The sequence below is a fragment of the Protomyctophum bolini genome (assembly GCF_963924005.1).
Source record: "Protomyctophum bolini genome assembly, chromosome: 7".
Taxonomy (NCBI): domain Eukaryota; kingdom Metazoa; phylum Chordata; class Actinopteri; order Myctophiformes; family Myctophidae; genus Protomyctophum; species Protomyctophum bolini.
This window is the reverse complement of record NC_137868.1, coordinates 2833885-2855715: the sequence shown is the minus strand read 5'-3', so window position 1 is coordinate 2855715 and position 21831 is coordinate 2833885.

Genomic DNA, 21831 nt, shown 5'->3' with positions numbered 1-21831 from the left:
AAAAAAGGTTAGCCTCGTTTCTCATCATTTTGGACCATGGGCTATAGCCCATATCGTACGGCATACTATAGCGCGCCGTTTTTCATCATTTTTGAAGATTTAAAAAAAATGACGAAATGACAAAAACGATGGGTTATAGCCCATGTTTTTTGAATTTTTAAAAAAAAAGTTAGCCTAGTTTCTCATCATTTTGGACCATGGGCTATAGCCCATATCGTACGGCATACTATAGCGCGCCGTTTTTCATCATTTTTGAAGATTTGAAAAAAATGACGAAATGACAAAAACGAAAGGTTATAGCCCATGTTTTTTGAAATTTTGAAAAAAAAAGTTAGCCTCGTTTCTCATCATTTTGGACCATGGGCTATAGCCCATATCGTACGGCATACTATAGCGCGCCGTTTTTCATCATTTTTGAAGATTTGAAAAAAATGACGAAATGACAAAAACGATGGGTTATAGCCCATGTTTTTTGAAATTTAGAAAAAAAAAGTTAGCCTCGTTTCTCATCATTTTGGACCATGGGCTATAGCCCATATCGTACGGCATACTATAGCGCGCCGTTTTTCATCATTTTTGAAGATTTGAAAAAAATGACGAAATGACAAAAACGAAAGGTTATAGCCCATGTTTTTTGAAATTTTGAAAAAAAAAGTTAGCCTCGTTTCTCATCATTTTGGACCATGGGCTATAGCCCATATCGTACGGCATACTATAGCGCGCCGTTTTTCATCATTTTTGAAGATTTGAAAAAAATGACGAAATGACAAAAACGAAAGGTTATAGCCCATGTTTTTTGAAATTTTGAAAAAAAAAGTTAGCCTCGTTTCTCATCATTTTGGACCATGGGCTATAGCCCATATCGTACGGCATACTATAGCGCGCCGTTTTTCATCATTTTTGAAGATTTGAAAAAAATGACGAAATGACAAAAACGAAAGGTTATAGCCCATGTTTTTTGAAATTTTGAAAAAAAAAGTTAGCCTCGTTTCTCATCATTTTGGATCATGGGCTATAGCCCATATCGTACGGCATACTATAGCGCGCCGTTTTTCATCATTTTTGAAGATTTGAAAAAAATGACGAAATGACAAAAACGAAAGGTTATAGCCCATGTTTTTTGAAATTTTGAAAAAAAAAGTTAGCCTCGTTTCTCATCATTTTGGACCATGGGCTATAGCCCATATCGTACGGCATACTATAGCGCGCCGTTTTTCATCATTTTTGAAGATTTAAAAAAAATGACGAAATGACAAAAACGAAAGGTTATAGCCCATGTTTTTTGAAATTTTGAAAAAAAAAGTTAGCCTCGTTTCTCATCATTTTGGACCATGGGCTATAGCCCATATCGTACGGCATACTATAGCGCGCCGTTTTTCATCATTTTTGAAGATTTAAAAAAAATGACGAAATGACAAAAACGATGGGTTATAGCCCATGTTTTTTGAATTTTTAAAAAAAAAAGTTAGCCTCGTTTCTCATAATTTTGGACCATGGGCTATAGCCCATATCGTACGGCATACTATAGCGCGCCTTTTTTCATCATTTTTGAAGATTTGAAAAAAATGACGAAATGACAAAAACGAAAGGTTATAGCCCATGTTTTTTGAAATTTTGAAAAAAAAAGTTAGCCTCGTTTCTCATCATTTTGGACCATGGGCTATAGCCCATATCGTACGGCATACTATAGCGCGCCGTTTTTCATCATTTTTGAAGATTTGAAAAAAATGACGAAATGACAAAAACGAAAGGTTATAGCCCATGTTTTTTGAAATTTTGAAAAAAAAAGTTAGCCTCGTTTCTCATCATTTTGGACCATGGGCTATAGCCCATATCGTACGGCATACTATAGCGCGCCGTTTTTCATCATTTTTGAAGATTTAAAAAAAATGACGAAATGACAAAAACGATGGGTTATAGCCCATGTTTTTTGAAATTTAGAAAAAAGTTAGCCTCGTTTCTCATCATTTTGGACCATGGGCTATAGCCTATATCGTACGGCATACTATAGCGCGCCGTTTTTCATCATTTTTGAAGATTTGAAAAAAATGACGAAATTTCAAAAACGAAAGGTTATAGCCCATGTTTTTTGAAATTTTGAAAAAAAAAGTTAGCCTCGTTTCTCATCATTTTGGACCATGGGCTATAGCCCATATCGTACGGCATACTATAGCGCGCCGTTTTTCATCATTTTTGAAGATTTGAAAAAAATGACGAAATGACAAAAACGAAAGGTTATAGCCCATGTTTTTTGAAATTTTGAAAAAAAAAGTTAGCCTCGTTTCTCATCATTTTGGACCATGGGCTATAGCCCATATCGTACGGCATACTATAGCGCGCCGTTTTTCATCATTTTTGAAGATTTGAAAAAAATGACGAAATGACAAAAACGAAAGGTTATAGCCCATGTTTTTTGAAATTTTGAAAAAAAAAGTTAGCCTCGTTTCTCATCATTTTGGACCATGGGCTATAGCCCATATCGTACGGCATACTATAACGCGCCGTTTTTCATCATTTTTGAAGATTTGAAAAAAATGACGAAATGACAAAAACGAAAGGTTATAGCCCATGTTTTTTGAAATTTTGAAAAAAAAAGTTAGCCTCGTTTCTCATCATTTTGGACCATGGGCTATAGCCCATATCGTACGGCATACTATAGCGCGCCGTTTTTCATCATTTTTGAAGATTTAAAAAAAATGACGAAATGACAAAAACGAAAGGTTATAGCCCATGTTTTTTGAAATTTAAAAAAAAAAAGTTAGCCTCGTTTCTCATCATTTTGGACCATGGGCTATAGCCCATATCGTACGGCATACTATAGCGCGCCGTTTTTCATCATTTTTGAAGATTTAAAAAAAATGACGAAATGACAAAAACGATGGGTTATAGCCCATGTTTTTTTAATTTAAAAAAAAAAAAGTTAGCCTCGTTTCTCATCATTTTGGACCATGGGCTATAGCCCATATCGTACGGCATACTATAGCGCGCCTTTTTTCATCATTTTTGAAGATTTGAAAAAAATGACGAAATGACAAAAACGAAAGGTTATAGCCCATGTTTTTTGAAATTTTGAAAAAAAAAGTTAGCCTCGTTTCTCATCATTTTGGACCATGGGCTATAGCCCATATCGTACGGCATACTATAGCGCGCCGTTTTTCATCATTTTTGAAGATTTAAAAAAAATGACGAAATGACAAAAACGATGGGTTATAGCCCATGTTTTTTGAATTTTTTAAAAAAAAAGTTAGCCTCGTTTCTCATCATTTTGGACCATGGGCTATAGCCCATATCGTACGGCATACTATAGCGCGCCTTTTTTCATCATTTTTGAAGATTTGAAAAAAATGACGAAATGACAAAAACGAAAGGTTATAGCCCATGTTTTTTGAAATTTTGAAAAAAAAAGTTAGCCTCGTTTCTCATCATTTTGGACCATGGGCTATAGCCCATATCGTACGGCATACTATAGCGCGCCGTTTTTCATCATTTTTGAAGATTTGAAAAAAATGACGAAATGACAAAAACGAAAGGTTATAGCCCATGTTTTTTGAAATTTTGAAAAAAAAAGTTAGCCTCGTTTCTCATCATTTTGGACCATGGGCTATAGCCCATATCGTACGGCATACTATAGCGCGCCGTTTTTCATCATTTTTGAAGATTTAAAAAAAATGACGAAATGACAAAAACGAAAGGTTATAGCCCATGTTTTTTGAAATTTTGAAAAAAAAGGTTAGCCTCGTTTCTCATCATTTTGGACCATGGGCTATAGCCCATATCGTACGGCATACTATAGCGCGCCGTTTTTCATCATTTTTGAAGATTTGAAAAAAATGACGAAATGACAAAAACGAAAGGTTATAGCCCATGTTTTTTGAAATTTAGAAAAAAAAGGTTAGCCTCGTTTCTCATCATTTTGGACCATGGGCTATAGCCCATATCGTACGGCATACTATAGCGCGCCGTTTTTCATCATTTTTGAAGATTTAAAAAAATGACGAAATGACAAAAACGATGGGTTATAGCCCATGTTTTTTGAAATTTAGAAAAAAAAAGTTAGCCTCGTTTCTCATCATTTTGGACCATGGGCTATAGCCCATATCGTACGGCATACTATAGCGCGCCGTTTTTCATCATTTTTGAAGATTTGAAAAAAATTACGAAATGACAAAAACGAAAGGTTATAGCCCATGTTTTTTGAAATTTTGGAAAAAAAAGTTAGCCTCGTTTCTCATCATTTTGGACCATGGGCTATAGCCCATATCGTACGGCATACTATAGCGCGCCGTTTTTCATCATTTTTGAAGATTTGAAAAAAATGACGAAATGACAAAAACGAAAGGTTATAGCCCATGTTTTTTGAAATTTTGAAAAAAAAAGTTAGCCTCGTTTCTCATCATTTTGGACCATGGGCTATAGCCCATATCGTACGGCATACTATAGCGCGCCGTTTTTCATCATTTTTGAAGATTTAAAAAAAATGACGAAATGACAAAAACGAAAGGTTATAGCCCATGTTTTTTGAAATTTAAAAAAAAAAAGTTAGCCTCGTTTCTCATCATTTTGGACCATGGGCTATAGCCCATATCGTACGGCATACTATAGCGCGCCGTTTTTCATCATTTTTGAAGATTTAAAAAAAATGACGAAATGACAAAAACGATGGGTTATAGCCCATGTTTTTTTAATTTAAAAAAAAAAAAGTTAGCCTCGTTTCTCATCATTTTGGACCATGGGCTATAGCCCATATCGTACGGCATACTATAGCGCGCCTTTTTTCATCATTTTTGAAGATTTGAAAAAAATGACGAAATGACAAAAACGAAAGGTTATAGCCCATGTTTTTTGAAATTTTGAAAAAAAAAGTTAGCCTCGTTTCTCATCATTTTGGACCATGGGCTATAGCCCATATCGTACGGCATACTATAGCGCGCCGTTTTTCATCATTTTTGAAGATTTAAAAAAAATGACGAAATGACAAAAACGATGGGTTATAGCCCATGTTTTTTGAATTTTTTAAAAAAAAAGTTAGCCTCGTTTCTCATCATTTTGGACCATGGGCTATAGCCCATATCGTACGGCATACTATAGCGCGCCTTTTTTCATCATTTTTGAAGATTTGAAAAAAATGACGAAATGACAAAAACGAAAGGTTATAGCCCATGTTTTTTGAAATTTTGAAAAAAAAAGTTAGCCTCGTTTCTCATCATTTTGGACCATGGGCTATAGCCCATATCGTACGGCATACTATAGCGCGCCGTTTTTCATCATTTTTGAAGATTTGAAAAAAATGACGAAATGACAAAAACGAAAGGTTATAGCCCATGTTTTTTGAAATTTTGAAAAAAAAAGTTAGCCTCGTTTCTCATCATTTTGGACCATGGGCTATAGCCCATATCGTACGGCATACTATAGCGCGCCGTTTTTCATCATTTTTGAAGATTTAAAAAAAATGACGAAATGACAAAAACGAAAGGTTATAGCCCATGTTTTTTGAAATTTTGAAAAAAAAGGTTAGCCTCGTTTCTCATCATTTTGGACCATGGGCTATAGCCCATATCGTACGGCATACTATAGCGCGCCGTTTTTCATCATTTTTGAAGATTTGAAAAAAATGACGAAATGACAAAAACGAAAGGTTATAGCCCATGTTTTTTGAAATTTAGAAAAAAAAGGTTAGCCTCGTTTCTCATCATTTTGGACCATGGGCTATAGCCCATATCGTACGGCATACTATAGCGCGCCGTTTTTCATCATTTTTGAAGATTTGAAAAAAATGACGAAATGACAAAAACGAAAGGTTATAGCCCATGTTTTTTGAAATTTTGAAAAAAAAAGTTAGCCTCGTTTCTCATCATTTTGGACCATGGGCTATAGCCCATATCGTACGGCATACTATAGCCCGCCGTTTTTCATCATTTTTGAAGATTTGAAAAAAATGACGAAATGACAAAAACGAAAGGTTATAGCCCATGTTTTTTGAAATTTTGAAAAAAAAAGTTAGCCTCGTTTCTCATCATTTTGGACCATGGGCTATAGCCCATATCGTACGGCATACTATAGCGCGCCGTTTTTCATCATTTTTGAAGATTTAAAAAAAATGACGAAATGACAAAAACGATGGGTTATAGCCCATGTTTTTTGAAATTTAGAAAAAAAAAGTTAGCCTCGTTTCTCATCATTTTGGACCATGGGCTATAGCCCATATCGTACCGCATACTATAGCGCGCCGTTTTTCATCATTTTTGAAGATTTGAAAAAAATGACGAAATGACAAAAACGAAAGGTTATAGCCCATGTTTTTTGAAATTTTGAAAAAAAAAGTTAGCCTCGTTTCTCATCATTTTGGACCATGGGCTATAGCCCATATCGTACGGCATACTATAGCGCGCCGTTTTTCATAATTTTTGAAGATTTGAAAAAAATGACGAAATGACAAAAACGAAAGGTTATAGCCCATGTTTTTTGAAATTTTGAAAAAAAAAGTTAGCCTCGTTTCTCATCATTTTGGACCATGGGCTATAGCCCATATCGTACGGCATACTATAGCGCGCCGTTTTTCATCATTTTTGAAGATTTGAAAAAAATGACGAAATGACAAAAACGAAAGGTTATAGCCCATGTTTTTTGAAATTTTGAAAAAAAAAGTTAGCCTCGTTTCTCATCATTTTGGACCATGGGCTATAGCCCATATCGTACGGCATACTATAGCGCGCCGTTTTTCATCATTTTTGAAGATTTGAAAAAAATGACGAAATGACAAAAACGAAAGGTTATAGCCCATGTTTTTTTTAATTTTGAAAAAAAAAGTTAGCCTCGTTTCTCATCATTTTGGACCATGGGCTATAGCCCATATCGTACGGCATACTATAGCGCGCCGTTTTTCATCATTTTTGAAGATTTAAAAAAAATGACGAAATGACAAAAACGAAAGGTTATAGCCCATGTTTTTTGAAATTTTGAAAAAAAAAGTTAGCCTCGTTTCTCATCATTTTGGACCATGGGCTATAGCCCATATCGTACGGCATACTATAGCGCGCCGTTTTTCATCATTTTTGAAGATTTGAAAAAAATGACGAAATGACAAAAACGATGGGTTATAGCCCATGTTTTTTGAAATTTAGAAAAAAAAAGTTAGCCTCGTTTCTCATCATTTTGGACCATGGGCTATAGCCCATATCGTACGGCATACTATAGCGCGCCGTTTTTCATCATTTTTGAAGATTTGAAAAAAATGACGAAATGACAAAAACGAAAGGTTATAGCCCATGTTTTTTGAAATTTTGAAAAAAAAAGTTAGCCTCGTTTCTCATCATTTTGGACCATGGGCTATAGCCCATATCGTACGGCATACTATAGCGCGCCGTTTTTCATCATTTTTGAAGATTTGAAAAAAATGACGAAATGACAAAAACGAAAGGTTATAGCCCATGTTTTTTGAAATTTTGAAAAAAAAAGTTAGCCTCGTTTCTCATCATTTTGGACCATGGGCTATATAGCCCATATCGTACGGCATACTATAGCGCGCCGTTTTTCATCATTTTTGAAGATTTGAAAAAAATGACGAAATGACAAAAACGAAAGGTTATAGCCCATGTTTTTTTAAATTTTGAAAAAAAAAGTTAGCCTCGTTTCTCATCATTTTGGACCATGGGCTATAGCCCATATCGTACGGCATACTATAGCGCGCCGTTTTTCATCATTTTTGAAGATTTAAAAAAAATGACGAAATGACAAAAACGAAAGGTTATAGCCCATGTTTTTTGAAATTTTGAAAAAAAAAGTTAGCCTCGTTTCTCATCATTTTGGACCATGGGCTATAGCCCATATCGTACGGCATACTATAGCGCGCCGTTTTTCATCATTTTTGAAGATTTGAAAAAAATGACGAAATGACAAAAACGAAAGGTTATAGCCCATGTTTTTTGAAATTTTGAAAAAAAAAGTTAGCCTCGTTTCTCATCATTTTGGACCATGGGCTATAGCTCATATCGTACGGCATACTATAGCGCGCCGTTTTTCATCATTTTTGAAGATTTGAAAAAAATGACGAAATGACAAAAACGATGGGTTATAGCCCATGTTTTTTGAAATTTAGAAAAAAAAAGTTAGCCTCGTTTCTCATCATTTTGGACCATGGGCTATAGCCCATATCGTACGGCATACTATAGCGCGCCGTTTTTCATCATTTTTGAAGATTTGAAAAAAATGACGAAATGACAAAAACGAAAGGTTATAGCCCATGTTTTTTGAAATTTTGAAAAAAAAAGTTAGCCTCGTTTCTCATCATTTTGGACCATGGGCTATAGCTCATATCGTACGGCATACTATAGCGCGCCGTTTTTCATCATTTTTGAAGATTTGAAAAAAATGACGAAATGACAAAAACGATGGGTTATAGCCCATGTTTTTTGAAATTTAGAAAAAAAAAGTTAGCCTCGTTTCTCATCATTTTGGACCATGGGCTATAGCCCATATCGTACGGCATACTATAGCGCGCCGTTTTTCATCATTTTTGAAGATTTGAAAAAAATGACGAAATGACAAAAACGAAAGGTTATAGCCCATGTTTTTTGAAATTTTGAAAAAAAAAGTTAGCCTCGTTTCTCATCATTTTGGACCATGGGCTATAGCCCATATCGTACGGCATACTATAGCGCGCCGTTTTTCATCATTTTTGAAGATTTAAAAAAAATGACGAAATGACAAAAACGATGGGTTATAGCCCATGTTTTTTGAAATTTTGAAAAAAAAAGTTAGCCTCGTTTCTCATAATTTTGGACCATGGGCTATAGCCCATATCGTACGGCATACTATAGCGCGCCGTTTTTCATCATTTTTGAAGATTTGAAAAAATGACGAAATGACAAAAACGATGGGTTATAGCCCATGTTTTTTGAAATTTAGAAAAAAAAAGTTAGCCTCGTTTCTCATCATTTTGGACCATGGGCTATAGCCCATATCGTACGGCATACTATAGCGCGCCGTTTTTCAGCATTTTTGAAGATTTTAAAAAAATGACGAAATGACAAAAACGAAAGGTTATAGCCCATGTTTTTTGAAATTTTGAAAAAAAAAGTTAGCCTCGTTTCTCATCATTTTGGACCATGGGCTATAGCCCATATCGTACGGCATACTATAGCGCACCGTTTTTCATCATTTTTGAAGATTTGAAAAAAATGACGAAATGACAAAAACGAAAGGTTATAGCCCATGTTTTTTGAAATTTTGAAAAAAAAAGTTAGCCTCGTTTCTCATCATTTTGGACCATGGGCTATAGCCCATATCGTACGGCATACTATAGCGCGCCGTTTTTCATCATTTTTGAAGATTTAAAAAAAATGACGAAATGACAAAAACGATGGGTTATAGCCCATGTTTTTTGAATTTTTAAAAAAAAAAGTTAGCCTAGTTTCTCATCATTTTGGACCATGGGCTATAGCCCATATCGTACGGCATACTATAGCGCGCCGTTTTTCATCATTTTTGAAGATTTGAAAAAAATGACGAAATGACAAAAACGAAAGGTTATAGCCCATGTTTTTTGAAATTTTGAAAAAAAAAGTTAGCCTCGTTTCTCATCATTTTGGACCATGGGCTATAGCCCATATCGTACGGCATACTATAGCGCGCCGTTTTTCATCATTTTTGAAGATTTGAAAAAAATGACGAAATGACAAAAACGATGGGTTATAGCCCATGTTTTTTGAAATTTAGAAAAAAAAAGTTAGCCTCGTTTCTCATCATTTTGGACCATGGGCTATAGCCCATATCGTACGGCATACTATAGCGCGCCGTTTTTCATCATTTTTGAAGATTTGAAAAAAATGACGAAATGACAAAAACGAAAGGTTATAGCCCATGTTTTTTGAAATTTTGAAAAAAAAAGTTAGCCTCGTTTCTCATCATTTTGGACCATGGGCTATAGCCCATATCGTACGGCATACTATAGCGCGCCGTTTTTCATCATTTTTGAAGATTTGAAAAAAATGACGAAATGACAAAAACGAAAGGTTATAGCCCATGTTTTTTGAAATTTTGAAAAAAAAAGTTAGCCTCGTTTCTCATCATTTTGGACCATGGGCTATAGCCCATATCGTACGGCATACTATAGCGCGCCGTTTTTCATCATTTTTGAAGATTTGAAAAAAATGACGAAATGACAAAAACGAAAGGTTATAGCCCATGTTTTTTGAAATTTTGAAAAAAAAAGTTAGCCTCGTTTCTCATCATTTTGGATCATGGGCTATAGCCCATATCGTACGGCATACTATAGCGCGCCGTTTTTCATCATTTTTGAAGATTTGAAAAAAATGACGAAATGACAAAAACGAAAGGTTATAGCCCATGTTTTTTGAAATTTTGAAAAAAAAAGTTAGCCTCGTTTCTCATCATTTTGGACCATGGGCTATAGCCCATATCGTACGGCATACTATAGCGCGCCGTTTTTCATCATTTTTGAAGATTTAAAAAAAATGACGAAATGACAAAAACGAAAGGTTATAGCCCATGTTTTTTGAAATTTTGAAAAAAAAAGTTAGCCTCGTTTCTCATCATTTTGGACCATGGGCTATAGCCCATATCGTACGGCATACTATAGCGCGCCGTTTTTCATCATTTTTGAAGATTTAAAAAAAATGACGAAATGACAAAAACGATGGGTTATAGCCCATGTTTTTTGAATTTTTAAAAAAAAAAGTTAGCCTCGTTTCTCATAATTTTGGACCATGGGCTATAGCCCATATCGTACGGCATACTATAGCGCGCCTTTTTTCATCATTTTTGAAGATTTGAAAAAAATGACGAAATGACAAAAACGAAAGGTTATAGCCCATGTTTTTTGAAATTTTGAAAAAAAAAGTTAGCCTCGTTTCTCATCATTTTGGACCATGGGCTATAGCCCATATCGTACGGCATACTATAGCGCGCCGTTTTTCATCATTTTTGAAGATTTGAAAAAAATGACGAAATGACAAAAACGAAAGGTTATAGCCCATGTTTTTTGAAATTTTGAAAAAAAAAGTTAGCCTCGTTTCTCATCATTTTGGACCATGGGCTATAGCCCATATCGTACGGCATACTATAGCGCGCCGTTTTTCATCATTTTTGAAGATTTAAAAAAAATGACGAAATGACAAAAACGATGGGTTATAGCCCATGTTTTTTGAAATTTAGAAAAAAGTTAGCCTCGTTTCTCATCATTTTGGACCATGGGCTATAGCCTATATCGTACGGCATACTATAGCGCGCCGTTTTTCATCATTTTTGAAGATTTGAAAAAAATGACGAAATTTCAAAAACGAAAGGTTATAGCCCATGTTTTTTGAAATTTTGAAAAAAAAAGTTAGCCTCGTTTCTCATCATTTTGGACCATGGGCTATAGCCCATATCGTACGGCATACTATAGCGCGCCGTTTTTCATCATTTTTGAAGATTTGAAAAAAATGACGAAATGACAAAAACGAAAGGTTATAGCCCATGTTTTTTGAAATTTTGAAAAAAAAAGTTAGCCTCGTTTCTCATCATTTTGGACCATGGGCTATAGCCCATATCGTACGGCATACTATAGCGCGCCGTTTTTCATCATTTTTGAAGATTTGAAAAAAATGACGAAATGACAAAAACGAAAGGTTATAGCCCATGTTTTTTGAAATTTTGAAAAAAAAAGTTAGCCTCGTTTCTCATCATTTTGGACCATGGGCTATAGCCCATATCGTACGGCATACTATAACGCGCCGTTTTTCATCATTTTTGAAGATTTGAAAAAAATGACGAAATGACAAAAACGAAAGGTTATAGCCCATGTTTTTTGAAATTTTGAAAAAAAAAGTTAGCCTCGTTTCTCATCATTTTGGACCATGGGCTATAGCCCATATCGTACGGCATACTATAGCGCGCCGTTTTTCATCATTTTTGAAGATTTAAAAAAAATGACGAAATGACAAAAACGAAAGGTTATAGCCCATGTTTTTTGAAATTTAAAAAAAAAAAGTTAGCCTCGTTTCTCATCATTTTGGACCATGGGCTATAGCCCATATCGTACGGCATACTATAGCGCGCCGTTTTTCATCATTTTTGAAGATTTAAAAAAAATGACGAAATGACAAAAACGATGGGTTATAGCCCATGTTTTTTTAATTTAAAAAAAAAAAAGTTAGCCTCGTTTCTCATCATTTTGGACCATGGGCTATAGCCCATATCGTACGGCATACTATAGCGCGCCTTTTTTCATCATTTTTGAAGATTTGAAAAAAATGACGAAATGACAAAAACGAAAGGTTATAGCCCATGTTTTTTGAAATTTTGAAAAAAAAAGTTAGCCTCGTTTCTCATCATTTTGGACCATGGGCTATAGCCCATATCGTACGGCATACTATAGCGCGCCGTTTTTCATCATTTTTGAAGATTTAAAAAAAATGACGAAATGACAAAAACGATGGGTTATAGCCCATGTTTTTTGAATTTTTAAAAAAAAAAGTTAGCCTCGTTTCTCATCATTTTGGACCATGGGCTATAGCCCATATCGTACGGCATACTATAGCGCGCCTTTTTTCATCATTTTTGAAGATTTGAAAAAAATGACGAAATGACAAAAACGAAAGGTTATAGCCCATGTTTTTTGAAATTTTGAAAAAAAAAGTTAGCCTCGTTTCTCATCATTTTGGACCATGGGCTATAGCCCATATCGTACGGCATACTATAGCGCGCCGTTTTTCATCATTTTTGAAGATTTGAAAAAAATGACGAAATGACAAAAACGAAAGGTTATAGCCCATGTTTTTTGAAATTTTGAAAAAAAAAGTTAGCCTCGTTTCTCATCATTTTGGACCATGGGCTATAGCCCATATCGTACGGCATACTATAGCGCGCCGTTTTTCATCATTTTTGAAGATTTAAAAAAAATGACGAAATGACAAAAACGAAAGGTTATAGCCCATGTTTTTTGAAATTTTGAAAAAAAAGGTTAGCCTCGTTTCTCATCATTTTGGACCATGGGCTATAGCCCATATCGTACGGCATACTATAGCGCGCCGTTTTTCATCATTTTTGAAGATTTGAAAAAAATGACGAAATGACAAAAACGAAAGGTTATAGCCCATGTTTTTTGAAATTTAGAAAAAAAAGGTTAGCCTCGTTTCTCATCATTTTGGACCATGGGCTATAGCCCATATCGTACGGCATACTATAGCGCGCCGTTTTTCATCATTTTTGAAGATTTGAAAAAAATGACGAAATGACAAAAACGATGGGTTATAGCCCATGTTTTTTGAAATTTAGAAAAAAAAAGTTAGCCTCGTTTCTCATCATTTTGGACCATGGGCTATAGCCCATATCGTACGGCATACTATAGCGCGCCGTTTTTCATCATTTTTGAAGATTTGAAAAAAATTACGAAATGACAAAAACGAAAGGTTATAGCCCATGTTTTTTGAAATTTTGGAAAAAAAAGTTAGCCTCGTTTCTCATCATTTTGGACCATGGGCTATAGCCCATATCGTACGGCATACTATAGCGCGCCGTTTTTCATCATTTTTGAAGATTTGAAAAAAATGACGAAATGACAAAAACGAAAGGTTATAGCCCATGTTTTTTGAAATTTTGAAAAAAAAAGTTAGCCTCGTTTCTCATCATTTTGGACCATGGGCTATAGCCCATATCGTACGGCATACTATAGCGCGCCGTTTTTCATCATTTTTGAAGATTTAAAAAAAATGACGAAATGACAAAAACGAAAGGTTATAGCCCATGTTTTTTGAAATTTAAAAAAAAAAAGTTAGCCTCGTTTCTCATCATTTTGGACCATGGGCTATAGCCCATATCGTACGGCATACTATAGCGCGCCGTTTTTCATCATTTTTGAAGATTTAAAAAAAATGACGAAATGACAAAAACGATGGGTTATAGCCCATGTTTTTTTAATTTAAAAAAAAAAAAGTTAGCCTCGTTTCTCATCATTTTGGACCATGGGCTATAGCCCATATCGTACGGCATACTATAGCGCGCCTTTTTTCATCATTTTTGAAGATTTGAAAAAAATGACGAAATGACAAAAACGAAAGGTTATAGCCCATGTTTTTTGAAATTTTGAAAAAAAAAGTTAGCCTCGTTTCTCATCATTTTGGACCATGGGCTATAGCCCATATCGTACGGCATACTATAGCGCGCCGTTTTTCATCATTTTTGAAGATTTAAAAAAAATGACGAAATGACAAAAACGATGGGTTATAGCCCATGTTTTTTGAATTTTTTAAAAAAAAAGTTAGCCTCGTTTCTCATCATTTTGGACCATGGGCTATAGCCCATATCGTACGGCATACTATAGCGCGCCTTTTTTCATCATTTTTGAAGATTTGAAAAAAATGACGAAATGACAAAAACGAAAGGTTATAGCCCATGTTTTTTGAAATTTTGAAAAAAAAAGTTAGCCTCGTTTCTCATCATTTTGGACCATGGGCTATAGCCCATATCGTACGGCATACTATAGCGCGCCGTTTTTCATCATTTTTGAAGATTTGAAAAAAATGACGAAATGACAAAAACGAAAGGTTATAGCCCATGTTTTTTGAAATTTTGAAAAAAAAAGTTAGCCTCGTTTCTCATCATTTTGGACCATGGGCTATAGCCCATATCGTACGGCATACTATAGCGCGCCGTTTTTCATCATTTTTGAAGATTTAAAAAAAATGACGAAATGACAAAAACGAAAGGTTATAGCCCATGTTTTTTGAAATTTTGAAAAAAAAGGTTAGCCTCGTTTCTCATCATTTTGGACCATGGGCTATAGCCCATATCGTACGGCATACTATAGCGCGCCGTTTTTCATCATTTTTGAAGATTTGAAAAAAATGACGAAATGACAAAAACGAAAGGTTATAGCCCATGTTTTTTGAAATTTAGAAAAAAAAGGTTAGCCTCGTTTCTCATCATTTTGGACCATGGGCTATAGCCCATATCGTACGGCATACTATAGCGCGCCGTTTTTCATCATTTTTGAAGATTTGAAAAAAATGACGAAATGACAAAAACGAAAGGTTATAGCCCATGTTTTTTGAAATTTTGAAAAAAAAAGTTAGCCTCGTTTCTCATCATTTTGGACCATGGGCTATAGCCCATATCGTACGGCATACTATAGCCCGCCGTTTTTCATCATTTTTGAAGATTTGAAAAAAATGACGAAATGACAAAAACGAAAGGTTATAGCCCATGTTTTTTGAAATTTTGAAAAAAAAAGTTAGCCTCGTTTCTCATCATTTTGGACCATGGGCTATAGCCCATATCGTACGGCATACTATAGCGCGCCGTTTTTCATCATTTTTGAAGATTTAAAAAAAATGACGAAATGACAAAAACGATGGGTTATAGCCCATGTTTTTTGAAATTTAGAAAAAAAAAGTTAGCCTCGTTTCTCATCATTTTGGACCATGGGCTATAGCCCATATCGTACCGCATACTATAGCGCGCCGTTTTTCATCATTTTTGAAGATTTGAAAAAAATGACGAAATGACAAAAACGAAAGGTTATAGCCCATGTTTTTTGAAATTTTGAAAAAAAAAGTTAGCCTCGTTTCTCATCATTTTGGACCATGGGCTATAGCCCATATCGTACGGCATACTATAGCGCGCCGTTTTTCATAATTTTTGAAGATTTGAAAAAAATGACGAAATGACAAAAACGAAAGGTTATAGCCCATGTTTTTTGAAATTTTGAAAAAAAAAGTTAGCCTCGTTTCTCATCATTTTGGACCATGGGCTATAGCCCATATCGTACGGCATACTATAGCGCGCCGTTTTTCATCATTTTTGAAGATTTGAAAAAAATGACGAAATGACAAAAACGAAAGGTTATAGCCCATGTTTTTTGAAATTTTGAAAAAAAAAGTTAGCCTCGTTTCTCATCATTTTGGACCATGGGCTATAGCCCATATCGTACGGCATACTATAGCGCGCCGTTTTTCATCATTTTTGAAGATTTGAAAAAAATGACGAAATGACAAAAACGAAAGGTTATAGCCCATGTTTTTTTTAATTTTGAAAAAAAAAGTTAGCCTCGTTTCTCATCATTTTGGACCATGGGCTATAGCCCATATCGTACGGCATACTATAGCGCGCCGTTTTTCATCATTTTTGAAGATTTAAAAAAAATGACGAAATGACAAAAACGAAAGGTTATAGCCCATGTTTTTTGAAATTTTGAAAAAAAAAGTTAGCCTCGTTTCTCATCATTTTGGACCATGGGCTATAGCCCATATCGTACGGCATACTATAGCGCGCCGTTTTTCATCATTTTTGAAGATTTGAAAAAAATGACGAAATGACAAAAACGATGGGTTATAGCCCATGTTTTTTGAAATTTAGAAAAAAAAAGTTAGCCTCGTTTCTCATCATTTTGGACCATGGGCTATAGCCCATATCGTACGGCATACTATAGCGCGCCGTTTTTCATCATTTTTGAAGATTTGAAAAAAATGACGAAATGACAAAAACGAAAGGTTATAGCCCATGTTTTTTGAAATTTTGAAAAAAAAAGTTAGCCTCGTTTCTCATCATTTTGGACCATGGGCTATAGCCCATATCGTACGGCATACTATAGCGCGCCGTTTTTCATCATTTTTGAAGATTTGAAAAAAATGACGAAATGACAAAAACGAAAGGTTATAGCCCATGTTTTTTGAAATTTTGAAAAAAAAAGTTAGCCTCGTTTCTCATCATTTTGGACCATGGGCTATATAGCCCATATCGTACGGCATACTATAGCGCGCCGTTTTTCATCATTTTTGAAGATTTGAAAAAAATGACGAAATGACAAAAACGAAAGGTTATAGCCCATGTTTTTTTAAATTTTGAAAAAAAAAGTTAGCCTCGTTTCTCATCATTTTGGACCATGGGCTATAGCCCATATCGTACGGCATACTATAGCGCGCCGTTTTTCATCATTTTTGAAGATTTTAAAAAAATGACGAAATGACAAAAACGAAAGGTTATAGCCCATGTTTTTTGAAATTTTGAAAAAAAAAGTTAGCCTCGTTTCTCATCATTTTGGACCATGGGCTATAGCCCATATCGTACGGCATACTATAGCGCGCCGTTTTTCATCATTTTTGAAGATTTGAAAAAAATGACGAAATGACAAAAACGAAAGGTTATAGCCCATGTTTTTTGAAATTTTGAAAAAAAAAGTTAGCCTCGTTTCTCATCATTTTGGACCATGGGCTATAGCTCATATCGTACGGCATACTATAGCGCGCCGTTTTTCATCATTTTTGAAGATTTGAAAAAAATGACGAAATGACAAAAACGATGGGTTATAGCCCATGTTTTTTGAAATTTAGAAAAAAAAAGTTAGCCTCGTTTCTCATCATTTTGGACCATGGGCTATAGCCCATATCGTACGGCATACTATAGCGCGCCGTTTTTCATCATTTTTGAAGATTTGAAAAAAATGACGAAATGACAAAAACGAAAGGTTATAGCCCATGTTTTTTGAAATTTTGAAAAAAAAAGTTAGCCTCGTTTCTCATCATTTTGGACCATGGGCTATAGCTCATATCGTACGGCATACTATAGCGCGCCGTTTTTCATCATTTTTGAAGATTTGAAAAAAATGACGAAATGACAAAAACGATGGGTTATAGCCCATGTTTTTTGAAATTTAGAAAAAAAAAGTTAGCCTCGTTTCTCATCATTTTGGACCATGGGCTATAGCCCATATCGTACGGCATACTATAGCGCGCCGTTTTTCATCATTTTTGAAGATTTGAAAAAAATGACGAAATGACAAAAACGAAAGGTTATAGCCCATGTTTTTTGAAATTTTGAAAAAAAAAGTTAGCCTCGTTTCTCATCATTTTGGACCATGGGCTATAGCCCATATCGTACGGCATACTATAGCGCGCCGTTTTTCATCATTTTTGAAGATTTAAAAAAAATGACGAAATGACAAAAACGATGGGTTATAGCCCATGTTTTTTGAAATTTTGAAAAAAAAAGTTAGCCTCGTTTCTCATAATTTTGGACCATGGGCTATAGCCCATATCGTACGGCATACTATAGCGCGCCGTTTTTCATCATTTTTGAAGATTTGAAAAAATGACGAAATGACAAAAACGATGGGTTATAGCCCATGTTTTTTGAAATTTAGAAAAAAAAAGTTAGCCTCGTTTCTCATCATTTTGGACCATGGGCTATAGCCCATATCGTACGGCATACTATAGCGCGCCGTTTTTCAGCATTTTTGAAGATTTTAAAAAAATGACGAAATGACAAAAACGAAAGGTTATAGCCCATGTTTTTTGAAATTTTGAAAAAAAAAGTTAGCCTCGTTTCTCATCATTTTGGACCATGGGCTATAGCCCATATCGTACGGCATACTATAGCGCACCGTTTTTCATCATTTTTGAAGATTTGAAAAAAATGACGAAATGACAAAAACGAAAGGTTATAGCCCATGTTTTTTGAAATTTTGAAAAAAAAAGTTAGCCTCGTTTCTCATCATTTTGGACCATGGGCTATAGCCCATATCGTACGGCATACTATAGCGCGCCGTTTTTCAGCATTTTTGAAGATTTGAAAAAAATGACGAAATGACAAAAACGAAAGGTTATAGCCCATGTTTTTTGAAATTTTGAAAAAAAAAGTTAGCCTCGTTTCTCATCATTTTGGACCATGGGCTATAGCCCATATCGTACGGCATACTATAGCGCACCGTTTTTCATCATTTTTGAAGATTTGAAAAAAATGACGAAATGACAAAAACGAAAGGTTATAGCCCATGTTTTTTGAAATTTTGAAAAAAAAAGTTAGCCTCGTTTCTCATAATTTTGGACCATGGGCTATAGCCCATATCGTACGGCATACTATAGCGCGCCGTTTTTCATCATTTTTGAAGATTTGAAAAAAATGACGAAATGACAAAAACGAAAGGTTATAGCCCATGTTTTTTGAAATTTTGAAAAAAAAAGTTAGCCTCGTTTCTCATAATTTTGGACCATGGGCTATAGCCCATATCGTACGGCATACTATAGCGCGCCGTTTTTCATCATTTTTGAAGATTTGAAAAAAATGACGAAATGACAAAAACGATGGGTTATAGCCCATGTTTTTTGAAAATTAAAAAAAAAAAGTTAGCCTCGTTTTTCATCATTTTGGACCATGGGCTATAGCCCATATCGTACGGCATACTATAGCGCGCCGTTTTTCATCATTTTTGAAGATTTGAAAAAAATGACGAAATGACAAAAACGAAAGGTTATAGCCCATGTTTTTTGAAATTTTGAAAAAAAAAGTTAGCCTCGTTTCTCATAATTTTGGACCATGGGCTATAGCCCATATCGTACGGCATACTATAGCGCGCCGTTTTTCATCATTTTTGAAGATTTGAAAAAAATGACGAAATGACAAAAACGATGGGTTATAGCCCATGTTTTTTGAAAATTAAAAAAAAAAAGTTAGCCTCGTTTTTCATCATTTTGGACCATGGGCTATAGCCCATATCGTACGGCATACTATAGCGCGCCGTTTTTCATCATTTTTGAAGATTTGAAAAAAATGACGAAATGACAAAAACGAAAGGTTATAGCCCATGTTTTTTGAAATTTTGAAAAAAAAAGTTAGCCTCGTTTCTCATCATTTTGGACCATGGGCTATAGCCCATATCGTACGGCATACTATAGCGTGCCGTTTTTCATCATTTTTGAAGATTTGAAAAAAATGACGAAATGACAAAAACGAAAGGTTATAGCCCATGTTTTTTGAATTTTTAAAAAAAAAAGTTAGCCTCGTTTCTCATCATTTTGGACCATGGGCTATAGCCCATATCGTACGGCATACTATAGCGCGCCGTTTTTCATCATTTTTGAAGATTTGAAAAAAATGACGAAATGACAAAAACGAAAGGTTATAGCCCATGTTTTTTGAAATTTTGAAAAAAAAAGTTAGCCTCGTTTCTCATCATTTGGACCATGGGCTATAGCCCATATTGTACGGCATACTATAGCGCGCCGTTTTTCATCATTTTTGAAGATTTGAAAAAAATGACGAAATGACAAAAACGATGGGTTATAGCCCATGTTTTTTGAAATTTAGAAAAAAAAAGTTAGCCTCGTTTCTCATCATTTTGGACCATGGGCTATAGCCCATATCGTACGGCATACTATAGCGCGCCGTTTTTCATCATTTTTGAAGATTTGAAAAAAATGACGAAATGACAAAAACGAAAGGTTATAGCCCATGTTTTTTGAAATTTTGAAAAAAAAAGTTAGCCTCGTTTCTCATCATTTTGGACCATGGGCTATAGCCCATATCGTACGGCATACTATAGCGCGCCGTTTTTCATCATTTTTGAAGATTTAAAAAAAATGACGAAATGACAAAAACGATGGGTTATAGCCCATGTTTTTTGAAAATTAAAAAAAAAAGTTAGCCTCGTTTTTCATCATTTTGGACCATGGGCTATAGCCCATATCGTACGGCATACTATAGCGCGCCGTTTTTCATCATTTTTGAAGATTTGAAAAAAATGACGAAATGACAAAAACGAAAGGTTATAGCCCATGTTTTTTGAAATTTTGAAAAAAAAAGTTAGCCTCGTTTCTCATCATTTTGGACCATGGGCTATAGCCCATATCGTACGGCATACTATAGCGCGCCGTTTTTCATCATTTTTGAAGATTTGAAAAAAATGACGAAATGACAAAAACGAAAGGTTATAGCCCATGTTTTTTGAAATTTTGAAAAAAAAAGTTAGCCTCGTTTCTCATCATTTTGGACCATGGGCTATAGCCCATATCGTACGGCATACTATAGCGCGCCGTTTTTCATCATTTTTGAAGATTTGAAAAAAATGACGAAATGACAAAAACGAAAGGTTATAGCCCATGTTTTTTGAAATTTTGAAAAAAAAAGTTAGCCTCGTTTCTCATCATTTTGGACCATGGGCTATAGCCCATATCGTACGGCATACTATAGCGCGCCGTTTTTCATCATTTTTGAAGATTTAAAAAAAATGACGAAATGACAAAAACGATGGGTTATAGCCCATGTTTTTTGAAAATTAAAAAAAAAAAGTTAGCCTCGTTTTTCATCATTTTGGACCATGGGCTATAGCCCATATCGTACGGCATACTATAGCGCGCCGTTTTTCATCATTTTTGAAGATTTGAAAAAAATGACGAAATGACAAAAACGAAAGGTTATAGCCCATGTTTTTTGAAATTTTGAAAAAAAAAGTTAGCCTCGTTTCTCATCATTTTGGACCATGGGCTATAGCCCATATCGTACGGCATACTATAGCGTGCCGTTTTTCATCATTTTTGAAGATTTGAAAAAAATGACGAAATGACAAAAACGAAAGGTTATAGCCCATGTTTTTTGAATAAAAAAAAAAAAAAGTTAGCCTCGTTTCTCATCATTTTGGACCATGGGCTATAGCCCATATCGTACGGCATACTATAGCGCGCCGTTTTTCATCATTTTTGAAGATTTGAAAAAAATGACGAAATGACAAAAACGAAAGGTTATAGCCCATGTTTTTTGAATTTAAAAAAAAAAAAGTTAGCCTCGTTTCTCATCATTTTGGACCATGGGCTATAGCCCATATCGTACGGCATACTATAGCGCGCCGTTTTTCATCATTTTTGAAGATTTGAAAAAAATGACGAAATGACAAAAACGATGGGTTATAGCCCATGTTTTTTGAAATTTTGAAAAAAAAAGTTAGCCTCGTTTCTCATCATTTTGGACCATGGGCTATAGCCCATATCGTACGGCATACTGTTGAACCCTGTTCCGGTAAACCAGAAGTACGACACCAGTGCCTTAGTTTTTGTGTTGTCCTTT